The following is a 20659-nucleotide window of genomic DNA, read 5'->3' as shown; positions in this document are numbered from 1 at the left end:
TCTCTGAACGCACAGTGCGTCGAACTTTGAGGCAGATGGGCTACAGCAGCAGAAGACCACACTGGGTACCACTCCTCTCAGCTAAGAACAGGCATCTGATGGCTACTTTCAGCAGGATAATGCGCCATGTCATAAAGCTCGAATCATCTCAGATTGGTTTCTTGAACATGACAATGAGTTCACTGTACTCAAATGGCCTCCTCAGTCACCAGATCTCAATCCAATAGAGCATCTTTGGGATGTTGTGGAACGGGAGATTCGCATCAGGGATGTGCAGCCGACAAATCTGCGCCAACTGTGTGATGCCATCATGTCAATATGGTCCAAAATCTCTGAGGAATGCTTCCAGCACCTTGTTGAATCTCTGCCACGAAGAATTGAGGCAGTTCTGAAGGCAAAAGGGGGTCCAACCCGTTACTAGCATGGTGTACCTAATAAAGTGGCCAGTGAGTGTATATTGGAATAGAATACCCATGGCTTCACTCCCGGAAAATATGTTAAATTGTTGGTTATGGTAGTTAAAGTAAAATTTTCAGTGTCACTCTGAAATTCACATTTTCAGAGGGCTACAGTAAAATTTTTCCACTTTAAATTTTTATTATTTTGCCACTTTACTAATTTGTCGTAACATTGATGTGAACAACTTTTTTTATTTCAATATTTTTATTGATTTTACATATTCAATACATATTATGTAGTATAAACATTAACAACTATTTTATTTTTAGAACTATTTTTTTTTTATCAAAAATGAAAATTTATGCACCTTACACAAACATATAAAACATTTACACCCAAGTAACAACATAGTGCAAAACAGTCCTTAGTATTATGACCCTTTAGTATTCACCTGACACTGATAAGAGATGTAATGAGATGAATAGTAAATACAGAGCGGCCTCACACAGTATTACTATGACCTGAAGGAGCTCACATCTCAGTAATGAAAACCGCCTCACAGGCAGACTTGTCTAGTTGCCCATAGCAACCAATCAGAGCTCAGCTTTCACTTTACCTCAGCAGCTTCAGTGATGAAAGCTCCCTGTATAGTAAGCAATAATGACAATCTTACTATGAGGAATTGTTCGCCTGACCAATATTGCTGCTCAGTAATGTTCGTCCGTATGCGTAGGGTGCATCCATCTGAGGGTGTTTGCATGCGTTTGTGGTCCTTGCGTGTGTGCGTGGTGTGCATGTGGTATTTATGGGGTGGTGTTGTGGTATTTGTGGGGTGGTGTTTGTGTTGTGTGTGTCTAGAGTGGTCTGGTCTTTGTGTGGTGTTGTGCCTGTGGGTTGGTGTATGTGTGCTGTCTGTGTGATGTTTGTATGATGTTTGTGTGTTGTGTGTGGTGGTGCGGCCCTTTAGCAGCGACTCTTTGGCATTGTCGCTATAATCCGTCCCTCTCAGTCACAACCGTTGTTTTCCCCTCAGTACTTTTACTTTCACCTTCACATTTCTCCATTATATGTAAAGGGCCTAACTTTGGGGGCCCCAATCTCATGAAAGGGGAACGCTAGCGAGATTTAACATGTGCAGTATTCTGCTCCTGTGGGTGGAGAGGTGGCGTGCCAAATTTCACCCAAATCGGGCGAGAACTGTGGATTTGTATAGAGCGGGCTACTACAGACTTTGAGTTATATATATTGTAGGGATGTGACTCGCTCAGGTGCAGCGGGAGACAATCATGGGGCAGGTTCTTCCCAAAGTTCAGGAGGTTTATTTGCTCCATAAACCATAAATCAGCGTATCACCAAAATAGCCTCTAGCTTAGGCACAAAAGAACATAAACGTCCGTGGCTTCAGACTCAGACCGAGAGTCTCAGCACATGCTGGGAGGTGTAGTCCTCCCCATATACAACTAATATACATAGGCCAGGGCAATGTCCCGAGCAGCGCTCTATCTGCAGCCGCAGACCCAGGAAGGCTTCTCCTTCCTTAGCACACAGGCCACTCTCTGTAGTGTCCCACCTGGACACATGGAAGTCTGTCCACACTCTGCCAGACTCCCTCTCTCTCTCTCTCACATGTGCCAAACACCTCAATTACATAGCCCTGTAACCACACCCACAGGTGATCACATGGCTATGACATCACTAAAGGTTGTATAGACACACACAGGCTTCCCTGACACAGTGTAACAGAAAGATCAGCAGTACCTCTGCTGATCAATACACCCTGGAGCCTGCATCCCAAGGCCACCCACCTTGAGACCCATAATGGTCATTTAGGACCCTGCTCCTGTTACCACACTGAATGTGCCTGTACACCCATCCTGGGACACCGACACAGCGCCCCCCAGTGGACATAGTGGTAACTACACCACAATATATATATATATATATATATATATATATATATACATATACACATACACACGATAATAATTTGTTTTTAATGAAGTTAAATATGAAAAATATCTTAAAGGTTTGGTATTTCCACTTTTTAACACTAGGGGGAGGAGCTGCTGAAATTTTTCATGAAAACCTAGTGTACAACCAGCTTACATTACGACTGCTGTAAATGTGGGCGGGGTCTGATCATGTGTGTGACGTCACTGCTCTCCTCCCCTTCTGGGTGTTTGTGAAAGAATGAGAGATGAAATTAAGGAACACAGTGTGGAGTCATTTTGTTGGCGACTGCCAGTGATACCAACAAGTAGACAGTGTCCCCGAGGACGGTCGGCACCGATTCTGTTAGTTGGTGCTGCTCGCTGTATCATAAACTGGGGTTAGAAATGTGCAGTTTATCACGTGCGCAGTTGGATACTCTTAGAGTAATACTGGGATTACATACAGGGCTCACTGTAGTTTATCACATGATGGGATTAGATATCGAGCTCAGCGAAGTGTATCTCACAGGATGGAATTAGATACGCAGTATCTAATCTATGTAGTCGAGAACCTGCTCAGTCCACTTCTATGGGAGCAGTGGTGTAATGTTTGACACCCAGTAGCGTAGCTACCAGTGCAAAGAGGTCCCCCGCACGCTGAGGGGCCTATCAGCGTGCGTCGATACAGTTAAACTCTGCAGTAGATCTGGTAGACATGATCTCCTTGCACTGCCATGCAGCCGCTATGGGGCCAGTGAGCCGGGCGGGGGAGGGCTAGCACCAGGAAACCGCCCATCATCACAAGTTCACCTGTATCAGCTGGATGCCGAGAGTTGGAAGCAATGATGAGGGAGCGTGACGCATCAATCCCCCTCTGAGTCTGATGTCACTGACTCAGACACTGACAGCCGGTGTGAGGATGTCACTACATGGAGCCCGCTGTGCAGGCGCTCGCTGCAGAGACCGGAGCAGCTAGGAGGAGAGGTGAGTATTGTATATATTTTTTATAGGGAAAGCATTATACTATATAGAGGCCTAAGGGAAGTGCATTATACTATATGGAGGCTATGTAGGAGGCTATCATATAATGTGGCAGTTAATGTGGAGCCATTATACAGCATTGGAGCCATCAAACCGTTTGGTCTAGATGCAAAAATGAACGGTTCCATCAGAAAGAATGTCAGCTGTGAGTCTAACTATCTATATCTATCCTGTGCTGTAATCTCTTATGTGTTCTGCAGCACTGCTATCTACCACTATATGGCGGTAATATCAGCATTTGTCTTTGTATCGAGAACCTGCTGAGGTTCTCCTACATCTACTATTAGGGTGTGCTACCATACCATAACCATGTAGTCAGGGTTACTTGGTTAGGGGCCCACTCAGAAGTTTTGCACCCCCACCCCCCAAACCAAAACCCTAGCTATGCTTCCGATGACATCACTCTGTCCACTTTTATGGTATTACTACTCCCATAGAAGTATATAGAGCAGGGTAGCACATTACACCACTGCTTCCATAGAAATGGACGGAGCGGGGGTCATACATTACTCCACTGCTCCCTTAGAAATGTGTAACCTTGCTCTGTCCATTCTATTGGAGCAGTGGAGTAATAAGATAGATAGAATAGATAAATAGAATACATAGATGTCTTTTAGATATATGTTACAAGCCCCCTACATATAATAAACTTGCACCTTTTAGTGCCTTTCATGTGGCATTAAATGGTGTTTAGCCATGTTATTGGTAACCAGCCAAGAAAAAGCAGACACGATGGGAAGGTCCCTGGTTATTGGGTCAATCCCAGCCTAAAAATAGCAGCCCGCAGCCACCCCAGAATTGGCTAATCACTTTAGCTGTACGAATTCTGGCGCTTGGACTTCGCTCTTCTCAATTTCCCTGGTGCAGTAGCAATCAGGTTAATGGTAATTGCGGTTGATGACATCTGTGATTTGTCAAAAATCATAGCTGACATCAAGCCCTGGGGTTAGTAATGGAGAGAGGTCTATCAGACACCCCCATTACTAACCCAATAATGAAAGAAAAACACACAGGCAGAAAAACACATTTTATTTCTGACACGTTTTCTGGTCTATTTTTGAGAAGGCAGGTCCACAGTAGTCCTGGGAATTCGCCGTAGTCCACGAATGGAAACCTGAAAAAAAGGGAGAAATAAAGACAAGACACTGTCCCTTCTTTACCGATTTATTAGAAAACAAAAAGTTCCCATGCAGGTCCGACGTAGACTCTGGCGTTCCTACAATGATCCCAGAATCCGGCATCCAAAGGCTTTGGAGCAGCGTTCAGAGAACCAAGCACCATAGGCTGTGAAGAGCAGTGATGCCACACCAATTATGTAAGTCCTAGAGCCCTATAGTAGTGCCCCACAGTATAATGGCCCCATACTGCACTCCATAGGTTAATGACATCCTGGTATTTAGCCCCCATCATGGTATATGGGCCTACATCTTGGTATATGTCCAAGGCCCTGCTCACTGCAGGCGCTGGGCCTACATCTTGGTATATGGCCCAGTGCCTGCGCACTGCAGTACTTTGCTCTGCCCTCAACAGGGTAGATAAAGCACGCCTGCACAGGAGCGCGACAGAAGCAAGGAAGAGGACGTCATTGCTACAAGTTGGGAGGCGCCGGACCCGGACTGCGACACCCATCGGACCGGACCAGACCCCCAGGTGAGTATAATAGAACTCGTTTTTCTTATCTTTCAGGTTACATCGGGGGCTTATCTACAGCATTACAGAATGGTGTAGATAAGCCCCTTATGGTGGTGGCCGCAGCTTATATACGAAAAACTAGGTGACAGATTCCCTTTAAATAGTTTACTCAATTTTGACTTTTAAGGTTGCTTGTTTCCCTGCTCATTGCTGCAGAATGGCATTAACTAAGAATCTTTCAGTGAGCTCTATCTAATGGAACTACATTAGTAACTCTTATCTGCCAGAAGATCAAGTCGGATTCTGAAAATGCAGATGAATAACAGAAGTGATTGCTAACACTAGATGGATAATGGAAAAGGCCAAAGAATACAAGAAGGAGATCTATTTTTGCTTCTTTGATCACAGCAAAGCCTTCAACGGTGTAAATCACGAGAAAGTTTGTAATACCATGAAGAATATGGGTGTGCTGAATCATCTGGTGCGCCTCATTAGGACCCCTTAAATCGACCAAGAAGCAACAGTCCAAACAGAACACGGCGACTCGGCAGGGTTCAAAGTAGAGCGAGGCCTCAGACAAGGCTCCATCCTGTCACCATTTCTCTTCAATATATGCAGAAGATAATTTCAGGAAGGCTGGATTTTCCAGAAAAGAAGAGGGAATCAAAATTGCTGGATGAATCATTAACAACCTTAAATAAGCAGACAATACAACATTAATAGCAACAAACGCAAATGGAATGAACGACTTATTAAGGAATGTCAAGATGGAAAGCTCGAACATGGGACTGATACTTAACACAAAGAAGACAAAGATATTGACTACTGCCAGGTATGACCAGGACACATTTGAGATGGATGGAGACGAACTGGAAGTTGAAGGACTTCATCCTACTCAGATCATGATCACTCAAGGTGAAGAGACGAAACCGGAAGTCAATAGGCGATAGCTATGGGCAAATCACCAATGACATTACTGGACAAGGTCTTCAAATCAAGGAACATTTCACTGGCAATGAAGACACAGCGCATTCATAGTTTTTTTTTCTGTGGTAACATACGGATTCGACACCTGGACAATAAAGAAACAAGACAGGCGGAGAATCGATGCCTTAAAAATGTGACGCTGGAGAAGGTTGTTATCAATACCATGGATGGCAACAAGAACAAACAAATCAATTTTGGAACAAATCAAGCCAGACATGCAAGGATCACCAAGCTACAACTTGCCTACTTAGGATGTTTACAAAGAGAGCAATCACTGGCGAAGGACATCATGGTCAGAAAAATAGAAGGAACAAGTCGAAGAGGAAGACCAGCAACCCAATGACTTGATACTATCAAGATAATGGTGGACATCAAGCTTTAAACATGCCTCCATCACACCTATCCTCAAAAAGCCCTCTCTTGACCCATCCTCTGTATCTAGCTATCGCCCTATATCACTTCTTCCCTATGCCTCCAAGCTACTGGAACAACACGTCTACCTTGAACTGTCCTCCCATCTCTTTTCTTGCTCCCTCTTCGACCGCTTACAATCTGGCTTCTGGTCACACCACTCCACTGAAACTGCCCTTACTAAGGTCACCAATGACCTCTTAACCGCCAAGAGCAACAACACTACTCTGTCCTCCTCCTCCTGGACCTGTCCGCTGCCTTTGACACAGTGGACCATTCCCTATTATTGCAGACCCTCTCATCCCTTGGCATCACAGACTTGACCCTATCCTGGATCTCATCATACCTAACAGACTGGACATTCCGCGTCTCCCACTCACACACCACCTCCTCACCTCGCCCCCTATCTGTCGGAGTCCCACAAGGTTCAGTCCTAGGACCCCTGCTCTTCTCCATTTACACCTTTGGCCTGGGACAGCTCATAGAATCTCATGGCTTTCAGTATCATCTCTATGCTGATGACACACAGATCTACATCTCTGGACCAGATATCACCTCCCTACTAACCAGAATCCCTCAATGTCTGTCCACTATTTCATCCTTCTTCTCCGCTAGATTTCTGAAACTTAACATGGACAAAACAGAATTCATCATCTTTCCCCCATCTCACGTGACCCCCCCAACGAACCTATCCATTACAGTAAATGGCTGCCCACTCTCCCCAGTCCCACAGGCTCGCTGCCTCGGGGTAATCCTTGACGCTGATCTCTCCTTCATAACACATATCCAAGCCCTTTCCACTTCCTGCCGACTTCAACTCAAAAATATTTCACGAATCCGTTCATTCCTCAACCAAAAATCTGCAAAAACCCTAGTCCATGCCCTCATCATCTCTCGCCTTGACTACTGCAACCTCCTCCTCAGTGGCCTCACCTCGAACACTCTCGCACCCCTCCAATCTATTCTAAACTCTGCTGCCCGACTAATCCACCTGTCCCCTCGCTATTCCTCAGCTTCTCCCCTCTGTCAATCCCTTCACTGGCTCCCCATTGCCCAGAGACTCCAGTACAGAACCCTAACCATGACATACAAAGCCATCCACAACCTGGCTCCTCCATACATCTCTGACCTCGTCTCCCGGTACTTTCCTGCATGCAACCTCCAATCCTCACAAGATCTCCTTCTCTACTCCCCTCTTATCTCCTCTTCCCACAATAGCATACAAGACTTCTCTCGCGCATCACCCCTACTCTGGAACTCTCTACCACAACATATCAGACTCTCACCTACCATCGAAACCTTCAAAAAGAGCCTGAAGACCCACCTCTTCCGACAAGCCTATAACCTGCAGTAACCACCGATCGACCAAACCGCTGCATGACCAGCTCTACCCAGGCCTACTGTATTCTCACCCATCCCTTGTAGATTGTGAGCCTTCGCGGGCAGGGTCCTCTCTCCTCCTGTACCAGTTATGACTTGTATTGTTTAACTTTATTGTACTTGTTTTTATTATGTATACCCCTCCTTACATGTAAAGCGCCATGGAATAAATGGCGCTATAACAATAAATAATAATAATAACAATAATAATAATCTATCTAGGTTTGCACAAGATCAATCTTCCTACAGATTGTTCATGGGACCAAGCCGAAGGCTGTTAAATAATAAAAAAGTTGAGAGGAGATGAGAGTTTATGATCACAAACCATATCATCAAAGGAGAGCTGAACTTCCAATGTGATTGTCATCTGGGAGAAGCTCTGTAATAGACAAAAGAGTTGCAAACTCCCCATCAGAATGACCTCACTGATGATTCTTAGTTACCCCATTCTACAGCCAGCAATATACAGTGCAACACACGACATTTAAACAAAAGGGTACAAAGATTGAAATGAAATCCAGATACAAAAATAATTTTTAGGCCAGAAATCTTACATTTAAGTAAAAAAATGCCCCTAACAGTATCCATATCCTTTAAAAATATTCTCTCTCCCGGACTTCAGCAGAAATTGCATGTTCGCGTTCAGGCCCGAATAGTCACTGTCCACTATGAATGCCGAACATTTCTGTTTCACCCATCTCTAGTCTGACTCCTCACCCATTCTGACAATTCCAGGTCTCTTTATACTGGTCTCCAGTGTTGATGTTATAACAAGAGCATGTTGAAGCTATAGCCAAAGGATTTTTCAGGGTATTGGATGTGTTGGAAAGGGAGCTGAGTCTAAGGGTAGCGTTACACCTAGCGATGTACCAGCGATCCCGACTAGCTATATGACGCGGTCAGGATCGCTGGTGCATCGCTAGGTGGTCGCTAGTGAGCTGCCACACAGGCAGATCTCACCAGTGACATCGCTGGGGACGGGGGTCGCTACTTACCTGTCAGACGCGGCGATCTTGCGTCCTCCCGCCCGGCTCCACGCGTCGCTCATCGGCGCCACAGGAAGCCCAGCAGGAAGTGGCCGACGAGGAATGGTCCAGGAGCTTCTCGCACGATCAGCGATAACCAGCGGGGAGCCGGTCGGAGGTAAGTATCACATGCAGCGATATCGCTAGCAATGTCGCTGCAACGTCACAAAATCGGTGACTTTACAGCGATATTGCTAGCGATATCGCAGTGTGTAACGGGGGCTTAACAAGCGAACTGACAGTGTAAAACTGCCAGCTCTCATATAATGCAATACATGTGTATTGCATTGCATGAACCAGTGATCAGGAAATAAAAATAAAAAAAAAGTCCCATACAGGGACTAAGTAAAAAAGTAAAAAAAAATAAAAAAAGTTAAAATAAATGTTTTAAGACGATTAAAAAAATAAAATCACAAAGTAAATAAAAAAAAATAAAAAACATTAAACCAATAACTACGCATATTTATGTAAAAACAAAAAAGTACACATTTGGGGGTGCTGCGTCCGGAACGATCCACCTATAAAACTGTCACACTAATTAACTCCTTCAGTGCACATCGTTTTAAAAAAAAAAAAAAAAGGCAAAAACCTTTGCTTTCTTATCATGCTACCAAACAAAAAGTAGAATAAAGCGCGATCAAAAAGTAAAATTTAAATAAAAACGGTAACAATGAAAACATCATCTTGTCCCCGCAAAAAAGCAACCCGCCATACAACTCCAATAAAGCGATTCAAAAACAATTCTTTTTTCTATAAAATAGTTTTTGTGTAAAAGCGGCAAAACATTAAAAAAATATATAAATGTATCTCTTTAATTGTACTGACCCGAAGAATAAAGCTGCCTTATAAAATTTACCACACGCGGAACGACAGTAAACCCCCCAAAAAAACAATTCCTGGAATTGCTTGGTTTTGGTTTATTCTGCCTCCTAAAAATTGGAATAGAAAGCGATCAAAAAATGTCATGTACTCAAAAATGGTACCAATAAAAACGTCAACTTGTCCCGCAAATAAAAGCCCCCACATGACTCTGTCGGCAGAAATATGGAAAAATTATAGCTCTCAAAATATGGTGATGCAAGAAATAGTTTGTCAAAAGAAAAAAGCATCTTTTAGTGACAGCAGTCAAAAATAAATTGAAAACTTTGATGAAAAGGAAACTTTTAGATAAAACATTCTATGGCCTTTTTTGTTACATTTTATTATTATTATTATTACTACTACTACTATTATTATTTAAGAGACTTCATCTCAAAATCTAGACATGGCGACTTGATGGATGAACACTCTAGGAAGATCGATCTTGTGCAAGCATTGATAGGTCCACCAGGGTCTTCTCCGCCATTATCTTCATAGTATGAAGCCATCGGGTTGCTGGTCTTCCTCTTTGCCTTGTTCCTTCTTTTCTTCTGACCATGATGTCCTTCTTGAGTGATTGCTCTCTTCGTATGAAGTGTCCAAAGTAGGCAAGTTGTAGCTTGATGATAACTGCTTCGAGTGACATGTCTGGCTTAATTTGTTCCAAAATGTGTTTGTTCTTCTGGCCACCCATGATATTGATCACATCCTCCTCCAGCACCACATTTCAAAGGCGTAGATTCTTCTTCTGTTTTGTTCCTTTATTCTCCAGGTTTTGCGTCCAAATGTTACAACAGAAAAAAAACAGATTATGTATGAGCCATGTCTTTGTCGCCAGTGACATGTTCTTTGACTTGAAGACCTTGTCCAGTAACTTCATTGTTGATTTGCCCATATAGCTATTCTCCTATTGACTTCCAGGGCAGTCTTTGCTCATTGATCCAAGTGGGTTGAAGTCCTTTATAACTTCCACTTCCACGCTGTCATCTCAAAATGTGTCCTGGTCATAACTGGCAGTAGTCAATATCTTTGTCTTCACTATATTGAGACTCTGTAATAAGATGTTAATTACATCTGTGCTTGTTGCTATCAATGTTTTATCGTCTGCGTATTTAAGATTGTGGATAATTCATCCATGAATTTTTTTTTCGGCAAGTCCAGTGTTCATGAAAATAGTTTCTGCATATAAATTGAAGAGAAATGGTAACAAGATGCAGCCTTGTCTGAGGCCTCGCTCGACTTTGAACCCTATCGTGTCGTCGTATTCCCTTCGGACTGTTGCTTCTTGGTTGATGTAAAGGTTTCTAATGAGACTGATCAGATGGTTCAGCGCATCCATATGCGTCATAGCATTCCAAAGTTTCCGGTGACCAACACCGTTGAAGGCTTTGCTGTAGTCGATGAAGAAATAATAGATCTCCTTGTTGCATTCTTTGGCCTTTTCCATTATCCATCTAATGTTAGCAATCACATCTCTTGTTCCTCTGCCTTTTCTGAATCCTGGTTTTTCCCCTGGCAGCTCTTTTTCAAAGTAACGCTGTAGCAGTATTTGTAAGATCTTCAGTAGTAAAAATATATAAAAATGTAATAAAAAATCAATACAAATATGGAATATAAAAAAAGGACTTTTTTATGAGTTCATAGACTCAACTTGGAGTTGCTCTAACCCTTTTCCTTGTTTTAGTTTGCTCTTTCTAGGTTGATAAGGTTTGGAGGAGTTGGTTCTTTGGGGAGTACAATTTTGATGAAATGTCAATTTTGTCCAGTCTCAGAGCAGCCACAGAAAATGATTTCTAGATAACTGCTCATTTTTTATATACATTGTCTACTATCTGGCTTTGCGTGCCATTGCAAACAACCAGTTTGGATATGATTTAAGTGGTGTCGGGAGTCTTCCACGCAATGCTCCCTGGGATAAGGTATGCAACGTAGCTCTCCTCTAGAAGGAAGAAGACAATCTTCCGATATATGGCACTACCAACAAAATTGACCTTTTGGAAAACAGTTTGCTTGGTATTAAAGAGGCTGTCCAGTTAAAACAAGGATAGGTGATAAGTAAGTTATCAGTGGGGGTCTGACTGCTGGGACCTGCACCTATTGGAAGATGGGGATTCTTTATCCGCGATGAAGAACTATTATCCCAATTACAAAATAATGCCCTAGTTAGATACCCGACCGCCGGTCCATGCATTCTCTATGGCGCTGCAAGAAGAAGCTGAACGCAGTGCTCGACAATCCCTTAGGTAATGAATGGAGCAGTTGTCGAGCATGTGCATGCATTCCTTTCTAACAGGGATAAAAGCTTCCCGTTCTGCTGGTTGGCGCTCATCCCAGTGGTTGGATCCAATTGATTAATAAATTACAGTTGTGCTCAAAAGTTTACATACTCCGGCAGAATTTTTGCTTTCTTGGCCTTTTTTCAGAGAATAAGAATGATAGCACCAAAACTTTTTCTCCACTCATGGTTAGTGGTCGGGTGAAGCGATTTATTGTCAAACTACTATGTTTTCTATTTTTAAATCATAACGACAACCCAAAACATCCAAATGACCCTGATCAAAAGTTCACATACCCTGGTGATTTTGGCCTGATAACATGCACAGAAGTTGACACAAATGGTTTGAATGGCTACTAAAGGTAACATCCTCACCTGTGACCTGTTTGCTTGTAATCAGTGTGTGTGCACAAAAGCTGAGTGAGTTTCTGGGATCCAGACAGACTCTTGCATCTTTCATCTAGCCACTGACGTTTCTGGATTGTGAGTCATGGGGAAAGCCAAAGAATTGTCAACAGATCTGCGGGAAAAGGTAGTTGATCTGTATAAAACAGGAATGGAATACAAAAAGATATCCAATGAATTGATAATGCCAGTGTTCAAACTGTGATTAACAAATGGAAAATTAGGGGCTCTGTGATTTTGTCCACAACTACCAGGAAAATTGTTCGGGATGCAAATAAAAACCCACAAATAACATCAGCTGAAATACTGGACTCTCTGAAAACTAGAGGTGTGACTGTTTCAAGATGCACAATAAGGAGACACTTGAAGAAAAATGGGCTCCATGGTCGAGTCACCAGAAGAAAGCCGTTACTGTGCAAATGCCACAATGTATCTTGCCTACAATATGCAAAACAGCACAGAGACAAGCCTCAAAACTTCTGGAGCAAGGTAATTTGGAGCGATGAGACCAAAATTTAACTTTTTGGCCACAACCATAAACACTACATTTGGAGAGAGGTGAACAAGGCCTAAGATGAAAGGAACACCATTCCAACTGTAAAGCAAGGAGATGGATCGCTGATGTTTTGGGGATGTGTGAGCTACAAAGGCACAGGAAACTTGGTCAAAGTTAAAGGAAAGATGAATGCAGCACATTATCAGCAAATACTGGAGGCAAATTTGCACTCATCAGCCCGGAAGCTGCGTGTGGGATATATTTGAACGTTCCAACATAACAACGAACCAAAACACAAGGGGAAAAGTCTTGAGGAGATCATTTGCATATTCCCAGTGCCTTCTGGGATAAGTGAAGAGTCTCCGCGAGCTCAACGATCACTGGGTTTTGGCCGTTGCAGCTGAAAAGAGGAAATCGGAAAAACCGCGCGCCTATCGGTGCGCGAAATTTGGCTCATCTTTCATCATTTTTAAGAAATCTCAAGATGGAAGAGGCCAGGAGCCATTTGGTGAGCTGCATTTCTTGCTACATGTTCACAGATTTACCAGTGGAAAAGCCAAACTTCACATGCCACAAATGCAAGCTTGTGTCCCTGTTGGAGGAAAAGTTGCAAAATCTCGAAGAGAGGTTAGCTACGTTGAAGATCATTAAGGAAGGTGAAGAGTTCTTGGACAGAGCAGAATTATCTCTTCATGTTACAGAAAGAGAAGAAATTCGAAGTGCACCTGAAGAAACAGAGGAATGGAGACATGTGACCCAGAGAAGCAGGAGGATCAGGAGGCAGTCAGCACCCATACTGCTCAGGAACCAGTACCAGGCTCTCACGCAGGAAAACGATGAAGAAATACATCAGGATAAGACTTTGCCAACAAACAGCAACCTTGTACGCCCTCAGAGTCCTCCTGGATGGAGAAAGAAAAATGTTGTGAAGAAGAAACGGAGAGTGGTGGTCATGGGGGATTCCCTGTTGAGAGGAACAGAGGCCGCTATCTGCAGACCGGATATAACTTCAAGAGAAATGTGCTGTCTTCCAGGTGCAAAAATTAAAGATGTGTCTGACAGGATATCAGGACTCTTCAGACCTACAGATGACTACCCATTCCTGCTACTACATGTGGGGACAAATGACACCGCAAGAAACGACCTGGAAATCATCTGCAGAGACTTTGAAGACTTAGGCAAGAAAGTGAAAGAACTGGGAGCGCAGGTGGTCTTCTCTTCCATCCTCCCAGTGGATGGCCATGGAACAAGGAGGTGGAATAAGATTCTGCAGGTGAACAACTGGCTACGTCGATGGTGCCATCAGCAACGATTTGGATTTCTGGATCACGGAGTGAACTACTTATACGATGGACTACTTGCTAGAGATGGGGTGCACCTTACGAAGACTGGAAAGCATGTATTTGGAAGTCGCCTTGCTACACTTGTAAGGAGAGCTTTAAACTAGAACAACATGGGAAGGGAAGCAAAAGACCAGAAAAAGCCATACACCTGACAAATGCTATTGAGAACTCTGCTATTAGAAGTGGAATGGAAGAACAAAGACGAAAGAATCTAATTAATAAAAATATTGGAGAAAGAGAAACCAATCACAAACTAAAATGTTTCTATACTAATGCACAAAGCATGGGCAACAAACAAGGAGAATTGGAACTACTAACACAGGAACAGAAATATGATGTAATTGGAATCACTGAAACTTGGTGGGACAATACACATGATTGGAATACAAGACTAGAAGGATACAACTTATTTGCAAGAAACAGACTTGATAAACGAGGAGGGGGTGTCGCATTGTATGTTCGAAACGCGTATATCTGCACAGAGATTGAAGCTTCAGAGACTGGGAGTTCTGTGGAAACTGTTTGGGTAAGAATACAAGGACAGAACAATGGAAAGGACACCATTGTAGGCATTTACTACAGGCCGCCTGTGCAAGCCGAAGATATAGATGAACTCTTTATGCATCAGATGGCCAAGTTCTCCAAAAAATATGACATAGTTGTCATGGGAGATTTCAACTATCCAGACATTTGTTGGGAATCTCTCTCAGGCAAAACTAACAGGTCAAGGAAATTCTTATCCTCTCTTGCTGACAACTTTATCTTCCAAAAGGTAAGGGAGAAAACAAGGGGAACTGCTACCTTGGATCTAATCCTTATAAACAGGGAGGAAATGGTTGAGGAGGTAAAAGTGGCTGGGACCCTAGGAGGTAGCGACCATGCTATTTTAGAATTTTGGATTACTAGAGGTGGAAGACCTGTGAAGACTCAGACGTCAAGGTTAGATTTCAGAAAGGCAGATTTTAAGGGATTCAGAAAGAGAATTGGAGGGATCCAATGGCTGGATATCCTTAAAGACAAAAATGTCCAGGAAGGATGGGAAATCTTGAAAAATGAAATTCTCAAAGCACAGTTGTTAACAATTCCGAAAAGAGGGAAGAATAGGAAGCATTTAAGGAAACCAGGATGGATGAACACAGAACTTAAGCACATGCTAAAAAGGAAGAAAAAAATGTTTATAAAATGGAAAGAGGGAGGCATATCTAAAGAAGAATATAATGCTGTCTGCAGAACCTGCAGGGCACAAATCAGATTAGCTAAAGCTGAAAATGAACTGAGGCTTGCAAGAGATGTCAAAAGCAATAATAAAGGATTTTGGGGATATGTCAAAAGTAAAAGAAAAGTCAAAGATGCTATAGGATTTTTACAGGATGAAAATGATGAAATGGTAAGACAGGATGTTGAGAAGGCTGAATTTTTAAATTCCTATTTTGCATCTGTTTTCTCTCAGAAAGGAAATGCAACATCAACTGTTATTCACTGTCCTATTAAGGGAATAGAAGAATCCAGGATATCTATAAACAGAAAGATAGTGAGGAAACACTTAGCTAACCTAAATGAATTCAAGTCTCCAGGTCCAGATGAATTACACCCCAGAGTACTGAAGGAGATAGCAGAAGAAATTTTTGAACCCCTCTCCATAATCTTTGAAAATTCTTGGAGAACAGGAGAAGTGCCAGAAGACTGGAGAAGAGCAAATGTTGTTCCTATCTTCAAAAAGGGGAAGAAGGTGGACCCAGGCAACTATAGGCCGGTGAGTCTGACTTCTATATCAGGAAAGATCTTTGAACAAATTATTAAACAACATGTATGTCAATACCTGGATAAGAATGAAGTGATTAAACAGAGTCAGCATGGGTTTGTAACTAATAAGTCATGTCAGACTAACTTAATTTCCTTCTATGACGGTATCACTGATTGGGTGGATCAAGGAAATGCTGTAGATATAGTATATCTTGACTTCAGAAAAGCATTTGACAAAGTCTCTCATACAATCCTTATTGAAAAAATGACTAAGTATGGAATGGACAAGGCAACTGTTAGGTGGATTCATAACTGGCTTAGTGATCGGACCCAAAGAGTGGTCGTAAATGGCTGCACATCCAGTTGGAAGAATGTCTCAAGTGGGGTACCACAGGGCTCTGTCCTGGGCCCTGTATTGTTCAACATCTTTATCAATGATTTAGATGAAGGAATTGAGGGTAAACTGATTAAATTTGCTGATGACACAAAGCTAGGAGGGATAGCTAATACTAGAGAAGAGAGAGAGAGGATTCAAAAAGATTTAAATAAACTGGAGAAGTGGGCAGCAACTAACAGAATGGTTTTTAACAGGGAGAAATGCAAAGTACTACATCTGGGCAATAAAAATGAAAAAAGCATATATAGAATGGGAGGAATAGGGCTAAGTGACAGCACATGTGAAAAAGACTTGGGTATACTAATAGATCACAGACTGAATATGAGTCAACAGTGTGATGCAGCAGCAAAAAAGGCAAATGCAATTCTAGGATGTATTAACAGAAGCATACAGTCTAGATCACGTGAAGTCATTATTTCCCTCTACTCCTCTTTGGTCAGACCTCATCTGGAATATTGTGTCCAGTTTTGGGCACCACATTTTAAAAAAGACATCAACAAACTGGAGCAAGTTCAGAAAAGAGCGACCAGAATGGTGACCGGTCTGCAAACCCTGTCTTATGAGGAAAGGTTGCAGGATTTGGGAATGTTTAGTTTGCAAAAGAGAAGACTGAGAGGAGACTTAATAGCTGTCTACAAATATCTAAAGGGCTGTCACATTGTAGAAGGATCAACTTTATTCTCATTTGCACAAGGAAAGACTAGAAGCAATGGGATGAAACTCAATGGGAAGAGACACAGATTAGATATTAGAAAAAACTTTTTGACAGTTAGAGTGATCAATGAGTGGAACAGGCTGCCACGAGAAGTGGTGAGTTCTCCTTCAATGGAAGTCTTCAAACAGAGGCTGGACAGACATCTGACTGGGATGATTTAGCGAATCCTGCTTTGAGCAGGGGGTTGGACCAGATGGCCCAGGAGGTCCCTTCCAACTCTACGATTCTATGATTCTATGATTCTATGATTCAAGGCCAAGACGACCTGTCATTGGCTACAGCAGAACAAAGTGAAGGTTCTGGAGTGGCCATCTCAGTCTCCTGACCTCAGCATCATTGAGCCACTCTGGGGAGATCTCAAGCGCGCAGTTCATGCTACACAGCACAGGAATTCACAGGAACTGGAGGCTTTTTGTCAAGAAGAGTGGGCAGCTTTACCATCTGAGAAAATAAATTAACTCATCCACAACTACCATAAAAGACTTCAAGCTGTTATTGATGTTAGAAGGGGCAATACACGGTATTCATGGGGTATGTGAACTTTTGATCAGGGTCATTTGGATATTTTGGGTTGTCATTATGATTTAAAAAGAGAAAACACAGTAGTTTGACAATAAATGGCTTCACCCAACCACTAACCATGAGTGGAGAAAATGCGTGGTGTAATCATTCTCTCTGAAAAAATGCCAAGAAAGCAAAAATTCTGCCGGGGTATGTAAACTTTTGAGCACAACTGTAACTTGGACGAGTACTTACTAAATTTTTGTTGGTCTACCTGACCGTGGTTTTGTTTTTACAGAACCCCTGATTTTCCATATGTTAATCACAGTTTGAATTCTGCTGACTGGCATTATCGATTCCTTGGATATCCCTTTCCTGTTTTATACAGCTCAACTACTTTTTCCCATAGATCAGTTGACAATTCTTTTGCTTTCCCCATGATTTACAATCCAGAAACAACAGTGGCTGGATGAAAGATGCAAGAGTCTGTCTGGATCCCAGAAACTCAGTCAGCTTTTATGCACACACTGATTACAAGCAAACAGGTCACAGGTGAGGATGTTACATTTAGTAGCCATTCAAATCCATTTGTGCTATCTTCTGTGCATGTTTATCAGGCCAAAATCAACAGGGTATGTAAACTTTTGATCGTTGTCTTTTGGATGTTTTGGGTTGTCATTATGATTTAAAAAGAGAAAACATAGTAGTTTGACAATAAATGACTTCACCCAACCATTAATTATGAGTGGAGAAAAAGTTTTGGTGTTATCATTCATATTCTCTGAAAAAATGCCAAGAAAGCAAAAATCCTGCCTGGGTATGTAAACTTTTAAGCACAACTGTATTATCTATCGTGTGGATAGCTAACTTACGTTCACCATAACATATTGTTTTCCAATATTGACGTGTGTCAATGCATGCGGTCTGGTACAATCCAAATTAAAAAATATAAACTCAGTGGGAAGATACTGTATATCAGGCTAAATGGCAAAATGCTGGCGCAATTTGCGAGAAACCCCCCCACCCAAAAAACGGTCTTCCACGATTTGAACCATATTGATTATGCGATCTAAGCATCAGACACAAAATGGCATTGTGTTATATAGACCTTCTCACCAACTGCTGGTTTTCAATCACTCTACCCACCTCTTTGATTGACAGACTTGGCTTCATAAAGCCAGAGAAAGGAGGAGATAGATGGAATCCAAGAAAATGGGAAAATGTAGTTAAAGCGGACCTGTCAGCAGGGTTATGCAGGGTTATGCATAGTAACCCACACACACTGTCAGGTCAGTGCCGTTATACTGAATAAAATGATACTTTGGTTATTGAAATCAGTCTTGAAATCCGAAATTGTGGTGATCGCATTAAAATTCCGGCGCCATTTTACCTGTGGGAAGATGGCTACGGCATCCTGGGGGTGTCCCCGCCCACCCGATTGCTGTGACTGGCTGTTCAATTCTGAACAGTCAATCGCAGCCTCTCTCATTGTTTCAGCCAATCAGATTGGCTGAAACAATGATGTCCGAGCCTAGAATTGAGTACCGATGCACTCAATCCTAGGCTGGTGCCTGACAACGCCAGGCATCGTCCAAAACCACACAGATTGTTGGCGAGATCGACGATCACATCGATCGCGCCAATACCAGGGCACAGCCGGTGTGTTACCGTGCTGTGCCCTGCCGGTGACCTACCTAGGATCAGTGCTTTAAGAGCACCGATCCTAGGCCTGGTGCCTAGGTAGGGCCAGGCATGGCCTGCAGCTGCTGATTACATCGATGGCGCCAATCTTCAATCACAGGGCACAGCCGCAGTGTGACCATGCTGTGCCCTGCCTAGGATTCCTGCAGAGCGGTCACACTGCTAGATCTCCTGCTGTGCTGGGCCTTGTGGTGCCACAGAAGCGACACCACAATCCCTGCTGAAGACAGAAGAAAGAAAAGAGACTAAAACCGTAAGTGTCCTGATCCCTGCCTGATCTCTCTTCATCGACCCCAATCCCCCTTCCCTTTCCCCCTCTTTTAACCACCCTCCACCTCCCCTGTGTGTCTCCTAAGTGCGCAACTTTAGCAGCCGCCGAGCGTTTATTGGTGACGCAGTTCACCGATCAACACTCGTGCTCGCTTTTCTTTCTCACCCCACTTTGACAAAAGTTGTTGTCCAGGACAAATTGGACAACAACTTTTGGGGTCTAATTTCTCCTGTTACAATTGGGAAAATTAAAAGTTGGGGACTAATAGATCATTTTATGGAAAAAAAATGTTTGTTTTTTTCCACGCCCGGACATTGTAAACTTTAGTGAAACACTTGGAGGTTCAAAGTTCTCACCACACATCTAGATATGTTCCTTAGGAGGTCTAGTTTCCAAAATGGGGTTACTTGTTGGGGGTTTCTACTGTTTAGGCACATCAGTCTGCATTCCAAAACATCACTACTTCCCTTCCGATACCCGACGTGTGCCCATACAGTAGTTTTCTCCCACATATGGGGTATCAGCGTACTCAGGACAAATTGAACAACAGCTTTTAGGGTCCAATTTCTCCCGTTACCCTTGGGAAAATTAAAAATTGGGGACTAAAAGATCATGTTTGTGGAAAAAATAGTATTTTTTATTTTCATGCCTGTGCGTTATAAACTTTAGAGAAACACTTGTGGGTTCAAAGTGATCACCACACAAGGGCGCTCATTCCATTCCGAGCCCAAACAGTGGTTTTCCCCCACATATGGGGTATCGGCGTACTCAGGAGAAATTGTACAACAACTTTATCTGTCCATTTTCTCCTTTTATCCTTGTGAAAATAAAAAAAATTGTTGCTAAAAATCATTTTTGTGACTAAAAAATTAAATGTAAATTAATTCCTTCCACGTTGCTTCTGCTCCTGTGAAACACCTGAAGGGTTAATAAACATCTTGAATGTGGTTTTGAGCACCATGAAGGGTGCAGTTTTTAGAATGGTGTCACTTTTGGGTATTTTCTGCCATATAGACCCCTCAAAGTGACTTCAAATGTGAGGTGGTCCCTAAAAATAATGGTTTTGTAAATTTTGTTGTAAAAATGAGAAATTGCTGGTCAACTTTTAACCCTTATAACTTCGTAACAAAAAAAAATTGTTTCCAAAT

The 20659-nt window shown here is 42.6% G+C and overlaps 1 protein-coding gene across 2 annotated transcripts in view; it reads right to left on the bottom strand.

The window, feature by feature from the left end:
- LOC141100389 (uncharacterized) overlaps nt 1-20659 on the bottom strand; it is a 57291-nt gene that overhangs the window by 20390 nt on the left and 16242 nt on the right. The window lies entirely within an intron of this gene.

Source organism: Dendrobates tinctorius, unplaced genomic scaffold, assembly GCF_039654945.1.
Source record: "Dendrobates tinctorius isolate UK_male_01 unplaced genomic scaffold, ASM3965494v1 ptg000104l, whole genome shotgun sequence".
NCBI classification, from domain to species: Eukaryota; Metazoa; Chordata; class Amphibia; order Anura; family Dendrobatidae; genus Dendrobates; species Dendrobates tinctorius.
This window is presented reverse-complemented; position numbering and strand designations above follow the sequence as displayed.